At 37.3% G+C, this 16,506-nt stretch overlaps 1 protein-coding gene across 1 annotated transcript in view; it reads left to right on the top strand.

The window, feature by feature from the left end:
* The window catches only part of BMPER (BMP binding endothelial regulator), a 236,716-nt gene that overhangs the window by 87,618 nt on the left and 132,592 nt on the right, over window positions 1-16,506 (top strand). The window lies entirely within an intron of this gene.

Here is a 16,506-nt window from a genome sequence, read left to right as displayed (position 1 = left end):
TTATTGAAGTGCTAGGAAAGCTCTTGAGGTTAATTTTTTTCTTGTGTTCTTCAATTTTTTCCTAAGATAATGCATTTAAAAAACATACTTGCTGGGTCAGTGGATATTAATACTCTTGAATTTTTTGTAATGCCTTGACAATTTGCCTTCGACAAAGACTCTTCATTTATATTTTAGTCTTATTCGTAAAGGGATATTCTCCTGCATGCTTGGCAAATCTAGATATTATAATATATATTACTTTACTGTTATAAATTAGAAAATATAGAGTTCTAATTCTACCCTTTGTAAAAAAATTAAATCTAACAACTAGGATAATGGTTAAAAATATGATTTAAATAAAAATAATTATTTTTTCTAAAGTAATTATTGTACATTTTCTCTGTTTAGGAATCTATACACAATGCTAATTTCACTTTAAAAACCTTATAAAAATAAAGATAAATTATCAGGAGTTTTTAAATTCTGAGAGAGATTTTGGCTTGTCTTCTTAAGGACTAGGTTTACTGTGTATGAGTGAATCCCTAAAATTATATTGTATTTTTGGCTAGGTTTTAGTGGTAAGGAAACACCTTACTAAACTCTATCGTTTACCAAGTAAAGAGGAAGAGTAATAATAAAACCAGAAAGCAGAGCCTATGCAAGCAACCAGAGCAAAATTCGACGTGTACTCCAGAAGTCAAAATTGCTAATTTGTGGTATTCTCTCTTGGGTGAAGCTGCTGCTTCCAGGGGCAGGAGGCGCTTTTTAGGAAGCACATTGTGCTTAACTTTGCTTAGTCACCAGGAATCCTCAGGAGATAGGCTGATAATGTTGCTATTTTACTTGTAAACAGAGATGTTTCAGTTCTTGGACATCTGTGCATTACAGTTTTTCTCTTCCTCTTTGGGATGCAATTTGAGAGAAGTTTATGAATTAGGTGGCCATAGTTTGACCTGTAGTGCAAATTGGCATAGCTATCAAAGCAATCAATCCATGTTTTAATGTGAATGTTTTTCTCTACCAGAAATGGAGAACAGGGCAGAATGAAGATTTGAGGAGTATGTCAGGCTAAATGTTTCTCATTCACCTATATCAAAGTGGATCAGTCCCTCTCTGCCAATGCACCTTCCTAGTATAATTTTCTGAGATTATTTTCCTGGGTTAGGTTAGAATTCAGTGAATGGCAGAATTCAATGAGTGAATGAGGGCAATAAACCTTTTCTTCCCATAACTAATTCACTGGATTCCTTACCATCAGTAAAATAAGATAAAATCATTGAACCTTAGCATTGGAAAGGACATTGAGATAATCTTAGAGATCTTGGGCAAGTTGCTTAATCATAGATAAATTTTCTTATTTATGAAATGAGGGGAGATAGTCAATGATTCTCAACTTATGTTTTGCTTTAAGGGGCTTAGAATCTTTAGACATATTAAAATCAAAATTATAATTTTATTTTTTAAGGAATTTCACATGCATATGTACATTCCTAAGCTACAAGATAATAAATAGAGAAAATGCAGGCTCCTACCAGCCCCTATTGCTTAGTCTGTTAAATCCCTCTGGAGGTAACCACAATTAACAGACTTTTCTGTATTCTCCCACAGATGATCTATGCATTTATAGCCATAAACATGCTCATTCCTATTACCTATCCTTACAAATGGTAGTATGCTATATATTCCGTTCTGTGTTATTTTTTCATTTAATTATACATCTTGGATGTTGTGCCAAATCAGTGTATATAAGAGCTTCCTCATTTTTCTAAATGGCTTCATGTTATTCCATTGAAAGATATAGGATAATTTACTCATAGCTATAGGAGTAATTTATTTATGCATGTAAGTACACATTTTTCTAATGTTTTTCTATTATAAACAATGATATACTTGGTATATATTTGAATCTCTTTCAATTCTGAAAATATTTCTTTAGGATTAATCCTAAAACTAGAGTTATAAAAACATGTATTTTAATTATTTTAGGGTACTGTGAAACTTCTCTTTTTGAAGTCTGCAGTGATTTCACCTCCACTGAGAGTGCGCCAGGGTGCCCATTGGACCATACCTTGTCAATAGAGTATTTTTATTGTTTTTTTTTTTTGGTCAGTTTTAATGGTAGAAATATTAATTTGTTGTAGTTTTAATTTGATTTTATCTTAATATGGAGTGTAGTTTAATATCTTTTTATTACTGAAATTTATCAAGTTTAAGAATAAATTGATTATAAGTCTCATCTGGATTTTAAAATATTAAAATATAACAATCAAAATGAGAACTAATAAAATATGATACTTAAGTTATATGTATTTCCACTTTTGTGAATTGTCTTATGTTTTTTCTCTACTGGGTTGTTGGTCTTTTGTATTGATTTCCAAGGGCCTTTATAAGCAGAGGAAGTCAGCCTTTTGTGACATGTGTGACATTTCTCAATTTGTCACTGTTGATTCTGTAGTAGTATTTTCTTGTGCAGATATTTTAATTTTAAGTTGTTAAATTCATCCACTTTTCTTTAAACTTCTGGATTTAGTATCACTATTAGAAAGGCCTTTACCACTTCGAGATTTAAAAAAATTCCCAGTTTTTAAAAAAATTATTCAGATAGTTTTACGTTAATGTGTTCCTCATCTTTTTATTATTTCCAGAATTTTCTTCTTCTTATATCAATTTTATGGTCTGTCTAGTTGTAAATAGCATCTAGCTGATATTTTTGAGGTAGGCTACGTTTGGACTTTCCATATAAATTAACATATCATCTAATAATAGTAATTTTTACTTCCACTGATACATGCTTAATTCTTATAAAATTGCTATCTAGCAACTCAAAAACAATGTTAAACATTACTGGTGATAGTGGGTGTGTCTTTGCCAAATTGTTCCTAATTTGAATAGCAAGGTCCTAATGTTTCACACAAGGGACTGGCTTGGAGTTGATATAGATAGCATCTTGTTAGGGAAGTATCCACCCAGCCCTACTCTTTTTCTTTATTTAATTTTTTCTTTTGAATTATTATTTTTTTGAGATAGGTCTCATTGTGTTGCTGAGGCTGGAGTGCAGTGGTACAGTTATAGCTCACTGTAACGTTGAACTCCTGGGCACAGGAGATCCTCCCACCTCAGCCTCCCAAGTAGCCATTGTGCCTGGCTAACTTTGTAAATTTTTTTGTAGAGATGGGGTCTCACTATGTTGCCCAGGCTAGTCTTAAATTCCTGGCCTCAAATGATCCTCCTGCCTTGGCCTCTCAAAGTGCTGGGATTACAGGTGTGAGCTACTGCACCCAGCATTTTTTTTTTTTTAATTTTAGAGACAGTGTCTCACTTTGTTACCCTAGTTGGTGTGCAATGCCTCATTCACTGCAGCCTCAAACTCTTGGGCTAGAGTGATCCTCCTACTTCAGCCTCCCAAGTAGCTGGGACTACAACCATGTGCCACCAAGTCCAGCTTCAACCCTATTTTATTAAAAGTAAAATTCACATAGTAAGACAGAATTTTTGAATATGCCTTTATTATTGTACTTTTTCTTGATTGCATGTTATAATGTTCTGAGATTAGATCTTATTCTTTCTGAACTATTAGGGGCCACAAGATTAAATAACCCTTGTAAACCTCTTCAGATTATGTTTTATGAGGGTGCTTTATTAGTAGAAGGGAGAACTTGCTTTTGGGGAAGAGTCTCCACTTGTTCTAGTGAAGACCACCTTGGCGGTTGCATGCAAGTCAAGTGTCTTGGCCTTATTGTCCACCTCAGAATGCAAGTAGCAGACTTGGCTGTTGGGGAATATCATTATTCCACATATAATAAAAACTAATGCTCAATATGAAAAATAAATAAAATAATGTAAAAGAGTGTCCTGTGGCTAAGGAAGGGTACATCCATACACAAAGTGTATAAATATGGGAGATAAGTGGCATTCTTTGGCTGCTCTTTTGGAAGAGGGGTGGCATCCTTGAACCAAGGAGAGAGATATGATTTAAAAACAAACAAACAAAAATATTGTCAACTAAGGCTAAGATTTCCAAGTTTCTTCTTTTGGATTGTTCAGCCAGTTTCAGGCTTTATCTGCAGAATTCTCAAAACATTTTTCTTCAAGAGCATCACTTTGCTTGTGTCTCTAGGCTTGTACGGTGATTCTGTGTTGACTAGCTACTTATACATGAGAGCAGGAAAGTGACTGTCTTATATTTTTGTTGAAATAAGACAATGATAGAAGGAAGGTGATCTTCTAGGTAATTACAATGAGATACCATGTTTTTCCCAGCTTCCTCCTTCCTTCTGCCAGTGTCAATAGGCTAAATAATTACTTCTGGCTCCAAATACTTTTATTCACCCACTATCCCTCACATATCTCATAAACCACATTCTCCTTCAAGCCTGCCATGTCTTCTTACCTCCAGGACTCAGAATATAGGATGTCTTATGTTTCAAGTTGTTTTCTTCTATTCCTCTTCTATTCGTTTTTGAAATTTAACTCAGATGTCATCTCCTATAAAGTCTTTCCTGGTCATCCCAATGACTTACTCCTTCCTCTATACATAGTTTGAGCATAGTTCATTATTAACACTTACCACATGGTTGCGTAATTATGTTTTTAGGAGTGTAGATGAGATAGTCAAAAATAGACTTGGTTTAAGGTTGGACTTATTACTTTAGTTATACATACAAATTTAAAATCACTTGCTGTATGAGATGATATTTAGGGAACATTACCAATTTCCATTCTTACATTTTGTTAAACAATTTAATTCAAACTAATTATATGCAACTTTATCATTGATCTTTGCCATAACTTGGGCTACTCTTTGAATCACCAAATATGATTTTCCAGAGTAAAACATCTTCATTTCCATTTAGGTTGCTTGAGATCCAGTACTTTTAAAATCAATGCATGATTGTGGTTTTTACAAGTATCCACTGATATAACATTAGGGATACTGGTTTTTCCTTTCATCTTTAAGGCTATATTCATGAATTTCATAATGTAAGTACATGCTAAACTACTTCTTAATGTGATCTTTCAAAGGTTTGTGTGGGATGATATTCTACATTTATGAAATCTGAACTTTTGCTCCAGGAATAATTGTCATGTCCTTGTTAAATTTCTTTTCTTTTTTAATGATTCCATTGGGTGACAGTGCTTAGTGTTAATTGACATATATTCAGCCTAATAGGTTTTTCTGAAATAGTAATTTGGTGTTCAGAATAAAATAATTTAGAAAATGCCTTTTTAATATATGAGATTTGTGAATACTTAAATTTAAGAGGAATCTCCTTTTCTAAAGTTTAAGTTTTGGTTTTAAAAAAATTCCTCAATTTATTTTGGGCATATATGGTGTTTTCTTTGAGAGTGGAATTTGTCTTAAGTTTATTTTTATACAGGCCTGATTCTAGTAAGGCTACTCATTAGAAAATAAGGAGAGTGATTACTTTAACCACTGTAAACATGACTGTCTTCAATCATAGGAAGACAGTAAGGTGAGAGTAGGTATTTTCCCCAAGAATTCTTTAGAGTTGACTAAGTCTAGCTTTGAATCATGCCCAGTATTAACTTCATGTATGATTTTTGGGTAAGCCACCTAAACAAAATGAGCCTTAGTTTTCTCCTGTATAAAAAAAGTTGAAAACGTATTCCTTACAAAGTTCTTATGAAATTTAGTAATCATACACACACACACACACACACACACACACACACACACACACACGAGCTTTTGGGGACCTACTCTCACTGTCTCCCTTCTATAGTACCACTGTCTTTTTTCCTTTCATTCCCTAGATTCTGGCATCTTGAGAGTGCAGTCCACAGACTAGTCCACTGGGATCTATTTGCAATACTTCTTAGACTATAATGTGCCTGTTAATCATCTGAGGATATTGTGAATTTGCAGATTCTGACTCAGTAGGTCTGGAGAGAGGCCTGAGAGTCTATATTTCTACCAAGTTTCTAGGTGTTATCAATGCTGCTGGTGCATAAGCCATGCTTTGAGTGGCAAGGACAAGGAATAATGCTGTATCTTTAAGGATTTATTAGAAACTTGTTTGGCTTCCTCTAAAGGTATCACTGGAAGGAAATAAAAAGCATATTTTGCATATGCAAAGTTTCGCAATACTCCACTGGGCTCGCTCATCCTCATGCCACTCTCTATGGAAGATGAGTAAAAATTTCCATTAAAGGAAAACCTTTTAAACCAGAATATAAATAGGGCATTGCTGCTTTCAGTGGGTCAGGGCAAAAAAAAAAAAAAAAAAAACCTGAACCCATCTTAGAAAAGACTATTACTTTGCTGGGATTTTTACATTGTTGGAGATAGGAAAAATAAAAGCCAAATTCAAATTGCAGCCCAGAACTCAGTGCTTGAGATTTTTAAGCCAGTAACATTTTTCCCTGTAAAATCCCTTTGGAAAGGCTTTCAGATTTGTGTCAGCTAGGGTGAACCCATTTTCTGAAATTTTGTTTCTGGAAGCATTTAATTGAAAGGAAAAACCCCAAGAATGCATCCAGAGTTGAATGTCATGCAGTAATCGGGAGAGCCTCAAAATAGCAACAATGGGAATAAACGAAGCCAAATGAAATCTGCAAATTATTAAGATAAAATTGGTAAGGGGCATAGAAACTTAATAAGAAGGAAATAAGAGAAATCAGTTTTCCAATACAAACTCTATACCAAGAGATTGCACAAAGGAGAACAGGGAACAAGAAACTTCTATATGCTAAAAAGATAGCAGAGGTTAAAAGTTCACAGAGACTAGATGACTCTCATTTCAGTTTGATTTCCTATGAGGGATTTCATGTTTAAAATCTCATTTAAATTGTAGTCTTCAATGCCACCTCTTACAACTTCTCACAAAAATAATCCCCTAAAACATCAAAGGATGTGCTCTCAAGAGTTCTGAAAACTGGGATAGTAGAAACAAAATGTTGGTATCCAGGAAGAATTTGCATTATCATAGGGCAAATAGGTCTTAGTTAAGGAAATAGACTCAATTTTCAGTTTGTCACGTATTTAATTTTCCTTTGTTTAAACTGTCTACCAAAAAGGAGCAGAAGATATTTAGTAATTCCTGTTCCTTATCCTATTACCTGACACACAAACACACACAGAAAACCAGACACAGTTTTTTTCTATACCTTTTCTTAGAGTGCAGCTGGGTGAGATGGAGGGGTGTACACAATCTCGAAATCTGGGAAAAATAAAATGAAAATATCGATAATACTAATAGATGAAGTAAACCAGCCTTAACCTATACCAACAAACTCCTCCTGTAATAGCACCAAATGAAATGATTGAGGAAGTATGAACAACAAGCTTGGAAAAGACGCATGAAGGAAAATCAAAGATATCAATTATAACCATAAATCTCATTGGGTTAAACAATTAAACGATTGTTTTCAAAGACAATCTCAAATGGAATCAATGTGAAAACTCTAACCATCTGTCATTTCTATCTGATATTAAAAGAAAACCTGCTAGCTCACATGTATTTGAAAGGGCAGCATCTTTTGTGCCATTGTTTTGGCTGTCAGACTTCTGAAATCCCAGAAGTTTCAGCCCAGAAACCCTGGCTCTACAATTCAGGAGAGATTTCGCTGAAAAGACCCAAAGATGTAAAACTTGCATGCAGAACATTGTGTTCAACCCCGTCTGGGCTTTAGCAGCCCCAGCTCATCTCTGCTTGATGCTCCTCGAGTACCGTAACTGAATCATGATCACACTCCACTTCCCTGCTTCTCTGAAGTTCCCTGTCTCAGCCAGTGGCACAACTCTCTCTTCACTTTAAAGCCACAGGCTTGGGAATTACATTTGGAACCTGCTTCTTCTGCCCCGTCCTCCCCACTCACTGAGTCCTGTAGAGTTTGTATCACCAGTATTTCTTCAATCTATGGCTCCTTGCCTCCACTGCTTCCACCCTAGTTCAAGCTTATATCATCTCTCAGTTGATCTCCAGTGAAGGCTTCCTAACCAATCCCCTTATCTGTACTATAATTCATTTTATCTTTAAAATTTTAATAGTGAGATGTCTTATTTTGTGTTCTTTTTAAAAATAGCTCTCTTGAAATATAATTTACATATCATAAAATTCACTGTTGTAAGTGTACAATTCCATGATTTTTAAAGTAAATTTAGAGTTGTGAAACCATTACCAAAATCCTGCATTCCTTGAGGGTTGATCAGACATAGGTGGTCTCATGAGCTTCCATCAGGAGGCACCTAATGCCTGGTTGTACCTATTTTTGTGAGGCCAATTTTGATTTTTGGGTTCAGGTGTTAGCATGATCCACTCATTTTAAGTTTCTCATCAACCTTCCCCCTATGAGTTATAGCAGCCATCGATGGTTATTGCCTATAGCCAGACTGAAGCCACTATGAACTTTTTTCTTCTTTGTACCCAAAGAGCTTTTAAAAATGAAAATCTAATCATGTCCCTCTTCTTCTTAAAACATAGGAAGTCTTGCCATAGCTCCATCTTCTGTCCCTTACCACTGAATAATTATAGTTTTGTGGGATTCTTTCATTGCCTGTTCTCTGATTACTTTGCCCATCAGGGAAAGGACAGTCTCTGTAGTTGTTTGTCATTGAAGACCTAAAACAGTGCTGTGAAATAGTAGAGCTCATTTACTACTTGTTGAATAGATGAAATCAATGGATAAGCAACTAATTAAATGAAGGGAGGATCATAGCACCAATAAAAAAGGCACATTGTGGGTTGCTGTTTTTTTCCCTCTTGAATGTGGGGACACATGGGAAAGGCAAGTAGAGGAAATGAAACCAAAACCACAGATTCTGGGTGTTTTTGACAATGGATCACTAAGGTCAGAGATGTAGAGCAGCGTATACTGTTTATAGAGAAGAGGAGAAGCTTCCTTGAATGCATAGTAAGGCATTAATACTTAGCGAAGAGAGGAGAGATATCCTTCAGACAAGATGTCTGTGACATGTGAATGCATGCAAGGCCACCCTGTGTCCCTTCTCAATGGCCTTGAAGGCATCATTGTGATGTGATGGATTCCAGCCTGTCAAAGCAGCCCATTCATCCCTGTAGGTCTGTTGAGTCTCCGCCTTACTGTACGATACTGTGCCTGGCCAGGACCGTGGAGTGTGGAATTTCCTCCCCATCTGGGGAGACTCAGGCCCTGAAAACATCCATAGTATAACAGTTCTTGTTTGGGCAACTAAAGATTTTATAGGAAATTAGGAGCATTGAGGTTGTAAGTAAACCTCGAAAAGCCATCATAAATATTTTATATATTCATTAAATAAAATAGTGAAATCAGCACAATAGAGAGAATATCTGCATATTTTACACATATTTCATTAGGAAGAATAGACATCAAATGATCCATTTTCATTTATCATTAATTTCAGCTTACTGGCATATTTTTAGTATTTTCCTCTTTTTAAAAGGATGCTTATAAACTTGTTTTATTTTCTTACCTGTAATAGGCACATCAGTAGGGTTTCTGCCCACTGTGGTGTCCCTTCTTCTAGGGGGGAGGCTGAATATTGAATAGTCTTGTGATTTCATAATAAAGAGTCTCTTGTTTCATGCTCCTTATGTGATGACTAGATGTATTCTGAAGATTTATCTAAATGTGGATTGAAATTCTTCTAGATAAAAGAACAAATATATCAAAGTAAAGGTGAGTTGACTGTTATACAACAGTTAAAAAACAACTGGATTCTGTAGCCAGACTACCTGGATTTGAATTCAAATTCCATCCCTCTTTTCCTGTGCGACCTTGGACAAGTTACTTAACTGCTCTGTGCTTTTGTTTCTTCATCTGTAAAATAGAACAATAATAATAATACTTGACAGTGTTGGGTGAAGATCAGATGATTTGTTAAAAACTCTAAGAAGCGTACCGAATATGAGGTAAAATGTATGTGTATAAAAGTGAAATCTGTTAAGATTGATGTTGTTATCAGTGAAGTAAATCCATGCCTCTGAGAATTCCACCTATGGGAATTTGAGGTTAAGGAGGGATGAGTACTGTTCCTGATAACCTGCATAGGCACATGGACACAAGCAGCCCCATGGTTGCTTCCTGTGACAGAGTTTCCAACTTTGTATTGGTGGGATGAAAAGAGCAGAAAGCAACAAAGCTTGGTTAGTTGTAAAAGGGAAAAGGCACATTCCCTTTGCAGTTGAGCACATGAAAAATTTGATCTATCAGAGTAATATCAGTTTTTCTTCATTGTCTGCTAATTCTGTCCAGAAAGGACATCTGTTGATGGAGTCCTCTAAACTGGAACAGTGTTATGGGACTGAAGAATGAATGGGGCATATTTCCTGAATCTAGAGCTCCTGAACTATGCTCTGAGCAACAGGGCTCATGCAGTGAGATCTGAACGTGTGCCTCCACCTCTGCCACAGTGCTTCTGGAAAATAGCATATGTTTTAGGAGCCTGCAGAGTAGCATTTTTGGAATCATGGCTTTGGTGCTTCATTCAAATAGAACATTGGAAAGCTAGTACAAAAGATAGACAGAGAAAGAGAGAGAGAGAAAGCGAGTGAGAGAGAAGTACTGTCAGGTTTTCAAACTTTTACAGAAAACTCAATCAGGACTGCAGTCTATCCCCAATCCTATGTATTGATGAAATATGATGAAAACTTGTGGGTGGCATTTATTATTCATCCCACATATATTTTATCCTCTTCCCAGGAAAATAATGAGATGTTTACCAATTACCTTACTGAAATAAAGAGACAGCATGGCTGCACAGCTCAAAGATCCTTTGATCCCTAGTAACTAACTATATGAAACAGTCTTGAGAGGGTTTGGGGCTGCGATTCATTCTTGAATGATTCTTGCAAGTGTCCACAATTCCTTTACTTTCTTTCCTGAGTGTTTAAATCTATCTGTGTAATGCAAGGCCTGAAAACTTTCTAAAGCAAATTGTTAAATGTAGTAGTCTGAAATTTCCAAAATTCACCTTTCCCTTCTCTTTTAAAATTAGGACAATATTGATCCTTGGCCCGTCTCTGGCACTATTTCAACTCTTTATGATTTCTCAGATTCATGACTGCATTTTAAGATCACACTTGCAATTTCTTTTTGTTCTTGGGGTGGATATACTGAGTCTGAACCAAGTCTTGAATTTACTTTAAGTGATTGAATTGTCTTTTCATAACCTCACCTGTATTGGATGTTAAATTGTTCATAATATACCAACCTCTGTGATTCCTAATTTTTCTGTTTTATCTGAGTAACTCCCTCATACAAAACACTTCAGTTTGTTTTGCAACTTCCCTAACAAACCCATTTTTCCAACACTTTCAAGAGAAACCATTTTGTGGGGGGGTGGAAGCAATGGGACCATTTATCATTTAATATACATTTATTGTAAATTCAGAATTTTCAGGTAAAACATTTGTGTTAGTCAATGTTGTTGTTGTTTTATTACAAGCAACAAAAATCAACTTGGTTTCAAATCAGAAATCAACCTGATATTAAACCCAGAAGGAATTTGGGGGACATGACTAAGTCTGGGTAAAGCATGGCCTCTTTAGAAACTAGAACCAGGAACTGGAAAATTGTCAGCATTTTCCTGGAAGGCCAGTCACTCCACAGGGCTTTTTTGTCGACCATGCTGGTTCCGTAGAGTGAGTTAGGCAGTGGTCTCTGGTGAAGACTGATCATCTGAACTTGGAGAGAGTCTGGTTCAGTAGGTGTGAAGTGGCTCTCAGAATCAAGAAGTTTTAAAGTGCTGCCTAGTCATGCTATGATAAGTGTTATCAGTCCGTTTTCATGCTGCTAATAAAGACATACCCGAGACTGGGTAATTAATAAAGGAAAGAGGTTTAATTGACTTACGGTTCCTCATGGCTGGGGGGCCTCACAATCATGGCAGAAGGTGAATGAGGACTCACGTCTTACATGGTGACAGGCAAGAGAGAGCTTGTGTAGGGGAGCTCCCATTTATAAAACCATCAGATCTCATGAGACTTATTCACTATCATGAGAACAGCATGGGAAAGACCCACCCCCATGATTCAGTTACCTACCACTGGGTCCCTCCCATGGCATGTGGGAATTACGGGAGCTACAGTTCAAGATGAGATTTGGTTGGGGACACAACAAAAACCTATCAATGAGCCAGGTTTGAGAGCCAGTGAATTAAACAGTGATTCTCAAACTTTAATCCCCTGAGTGCTTCTTAACACACACATTACTGAGCCTTCACCCTGAGTCTCTGATTTAGTAGTTCTAGGGCAGGGCTTGAGAATCTGCATTTCAAGGAGTTCCCAAGTTATGCTGAGGCTGCTGGTCTGTGGTTTAGGAACCACTGAACTAAAGGGAGAGCCAGCCGTTGACTGGCATAGAAGCCTGAGTATCTAACTTATAATTTTGTAAATTTTAACGTTACCACCACCTGTGTTACTGTCTCTTTGGGAGATCCCAGGCTCCTCTGTGTGGTGCCTCCACCAAAAACAAACTTGTCAAAAAAAAAAAAAAAAATGCCCGTAGTTGAGTTTTATGAATGAGTATTGGGCAAGGGTGCATTATTTCCATGTGGCCTAAAAATCCGCTGCTTATCCTGTTAGTGCTGCCGTCCAAAACCACTGTCTGTGACCTGAGCTGCATTGAGCAAGTTTGAAGTCATCAGCCACCACATCCAGTTTACCCTTCAACTTTACTTGCTAGAAAAAAACAGAGGGCATAATGGTTTGAAGACTCAAATTATGGGCTATAGAATAGTAGGTGACTTCAAAGAGAAGATCTGGGAACATAAGGGAACATTTTCTCTCTCAACAACCACATGGAAACCTGCTTCCTCTGTCCCTCTTCATCCCAACTGGCCTAAAATATAAAGAGAAGTTGCCCCTTTAGCACATATTGAGAGGTTTTATACGGGTCTAGTCTTTCAAAGTAAAAATGGGCAAGCAGGATATCTAGCACTGAAGGTGGACTTAGTTTTATAGCTTCAGATCCTCATTTAGAAAAGCCGTACCTGAATCTTATCATGACCTTCAAAACGCTTGGCAAAATTCTGCACACCTCGCAAAAGTTGAGAGATGAAACTGGATACCAAGACAAGTCGGCTGTGTCCCATGTTTCATTTCCAATTGGAAATGTGGCTTGCACTTGGTGAATGCTTCCAGTTTCTGATCCTTTTGATACAGATCTGCCTTGACTTTACCACAAATAATTCCTGAGATGCTTCATGTTGGAGAGGAACCATGTTGCAGTGGAATTTTGCCTTGGAAGTTATCTCACTTTTCCTCTGTAAATATGGAAGATGAAAGGCAAATTTCCAGAAGGTAAAATAAAAAACAACAAAACTGAAAAAAAGAAAGAAAAAGGAAAAGAAAAAAAAAATGGGGTTTATGTCGCATGTTTCTTGCCTCCCCTTGAAATTGAAATGGCTGCTTGTCTTGATTCAGAGTGGGGTTTGCTGCAGCTGTGCAGCAGGAAATACCCCAGTACCTGATCTCCTTGTAAAATCGTCATCAGTGTTCAAGACGGGAAAAGACAACTGCAAGTTTCCAAAGGACTGATGAGCAATAGCCCCACAGATGGATGACTTGCTTGACAACTTATTTAATTACTCCCTGGAAGATGATGATCTTTGGGGAATGAGCATCTTGCTTTGGAGATCGAATTGCCTGCAGGATTGCATCACTGTGTCTAAAATGTAGCTTTGGAGAAACTGAAAAAGAACATTCCTCTCTCCCTTCAGCTTCCAAACAGTTTGCCTGCAGTGGAGGCTTAGGTTCTAATTCTTTCATAAATCACACTGTATAGACAGCTGCGATTCAGAGGGAACTATACATGTTGGCAGATTTGGAGCCATTCTCTCGTCAGAAGACCAAGATCAAAGGCTTCACTATCCAAGATTGACTCTTGTCTCAGCACCTCCAACTCAGATTTTACTTCTGGGAACCAAGACACATTAGAAACATTGTTTCTCTCCTCTGAACATCGTTTATGCTCTCAACCTCAATACAGTCCTTGGAGAAAGAGCTCATGCAGCCTTCATGGCAAGCTGCCTGATATTGCTGAATTTAGTCTCCTCCTCGAAGTGATGATGTCACAGGTACAAAAGCATCTCTCTCATGTCTGTGGGAGTTTAGGCAGCAAGGACCATTCATCTGTTTACTTATTCATTATGCAAATACATATGGAGTTCTACTGTGGGCCACATCTTATGTCACATGCTGGGGTACCATTGTGGATGGGACAGATGTGGCTCCTGCTTCGTGGAGCTGTAGTGAAGAATGGAAGTCAACACACTAGCAACACACAGAGTAGCATATGAAGAACTGTAAAGGGATGTGAAGTACTTCAGAAGCTCTACACATGAGTAATCGGTGCTATAGAGGCTAGGAGAATGTGCCACCCACACTGCACAGGAGGGACTCTGGCCACAGTTGGGGATGGAGGAAGCTGTTCTGTAAGGTGTTCTTTGGAGTAATAGCAGGCTGAAGTCTGGAAAAATGCCAGAGGAATGTGGATGCACCAGAGGAAAGGATTTGAAAGGGAAGTGAGGGAACAGCATGTACAAAGGCCCAGGGCCCAGAGGAAACGTTAAACATCCTAGAAAAGATGGGAAAAGAAAGCGATTTAGAATGAATAGAATGAACAGTGGAAGCAAGAGGTAGGGGAAGTAGGCTGAAGATTTCCTTACCGACTTATTTTATCCTGAGGGCAGACAGGAGCCACTGAAAGATTTAATCCGTGAAAAAAGTCTGATCAGACTTCCCTGCAGTATAAACCGTGGATATGGAAGTAAAGTAATGGCAAATGTGTTCAGTGTTTCCTGCCTACTGGACATCCGGTATAGAAATAAGTTGGCAGTTAGCTTTAAGCGGAGGGGGTAGGGTCTTGCCTGGGGTTACAGATTTGGGGGATCTTCAACCTGTTTCACGTCCATGGGTGTAGATGACAATCACCTTTGGAAGGATGTGCAGATCAGAAATGATCAAATTCTAGTGGTAAGAATTCCATGGGATGCTTGCTGAAATGAAGGTTCCTGAACCCCATTCCAGAGATTTCAATCCTGAAGTTCTGAGTACTTCATGGGAATCTGCATTTTATCCAAACTCCCCATGTGCTTCTAATGTATGTGATTTGTGGATCAGACTTGGAGAAAATATAGGAATAAAAGCTGAAGTCCTGGGAGAGAACTCGAAGAGCAGGATGACTGGACTGAATTATCTGGGATTATTTCCTTAGGAAAGTGTCTGCTGAGTCCCAGCTATAAAGAGCACCAGTTAGTAGTGGACAAAATAAGGACAGGGAAAGCAATTATCAGCGTGCTTTGCAGATAGCGTGGGTCTTTCAATGAGATTTAACAGGATGAATTTCTTAATATACAAACACATGCACATACACACATGCATATGTTACAGGGTGTGTGTGAGTAAAGAGAGAGGCTTAAAATAAATAAAAGGTTAGTTAAGTGGCCTTCTCCATTACAGTTTGTTAACTACTTTATAAATACAATTGATATAGAAGGAGATACTTCACAAACCTTGATGCAATAGAAAATCACTGGCTGGTAGAAGAAATGGCTCTTTATTTGGACAAAGTTAACGAAATAGGAGAACATTTTTTATAAGTTTTGAAACTTTTGGAAAAATATTTTAGAATGCCTAGTTCTTTAACTGATTCCTAACCACTGATGTTTGTTATCTCTTGAATTCTTTGGCAACACCGAATGATCAATTGTCATGAAAGGTTTTTTTTTAATTTAATTAAGTAAGACTAATTATCTTATGCCACTGTTGTAATAACATGGTTTTAAAAATATTCTAAATATTCCCTCAATTAAAAGATTTTAATCTGACTTACTGCATTCAAATCTAATCGAAACAAATAATTTTTATATAGTCATGACCCTAAGAAGAAGTAGTATTTATTGGTACTATATATGCCAGGGACTGTTTAGGAAGGTTTAAGTGAGACACTTTGCTTAGTTTTCACAGAAACCTTTGTATTACCACTGTCAGATGAGGCAGTTGTACCTATGGTCACACAACAATTAAATGACCCAGCTTGAACTGGAACCAAATTTTGGCTCCAAAGTAAATCATCAAAGAATTTGTGGGAGAATTATGACTCATATTCAGTTTTTAATGCTTTACTGAAGACACCAGATTACCATCTTTTCCCACTGGCTTATATTCATGGGATAGAAACATAAAAGATATCTAGCAGGTCCCTTGTTGAGACCTCATTCCTGGGGAGATGATTCTCCTAAGAAAATGCCAAGTTGTCTAAGCTTTACTCATCACTTCGCACCTGGTGCATCCATCCATCCCTCCAGCCATTGAATATTTATTGAGTGCCCAAGATGATGCAAAATCTTGAAATGTAGTGGAGAACAGAGATGAGTCCCTGCTCTCAGGGAACTTATTTTCTGATGGACTGTACAGACTCCTGGAGTGTGATGGCAGTGATGAGGTTCCAGTGATCAACAGTTAGTATAAGAATTCGTGGTGAAGACCTTTCTGAAAAAATTTAATAATTGTTCTGCTCCATGGAGCTTATCAATCCTGGCTTCTGGAGGCATCTTGACTT

This window comes from Aotus nancymaae, unplaced genomic scaffold (assembly GCF_030222135.1).
Source record: "Aotus nancymaae isolate 86718 unplaced genomic scaffold, 86718_ANA_hifiasm-v0.15.2.pri h1tg000025l, whole genome shotgun sequence".
In the NCBI taxonomy this organism is placed as follows: domain Eukaryota; kingdom Metazoa; phylum Chordata; class Mammalia; order Primates; family Aotidae; genus Aotus; species Aotus nancymaae.
The sequence above is the reverse complement of the archived record's forward strand: the minus strand, read 5'-3'. Positions and strand labels throughout refer to the sequence as shown.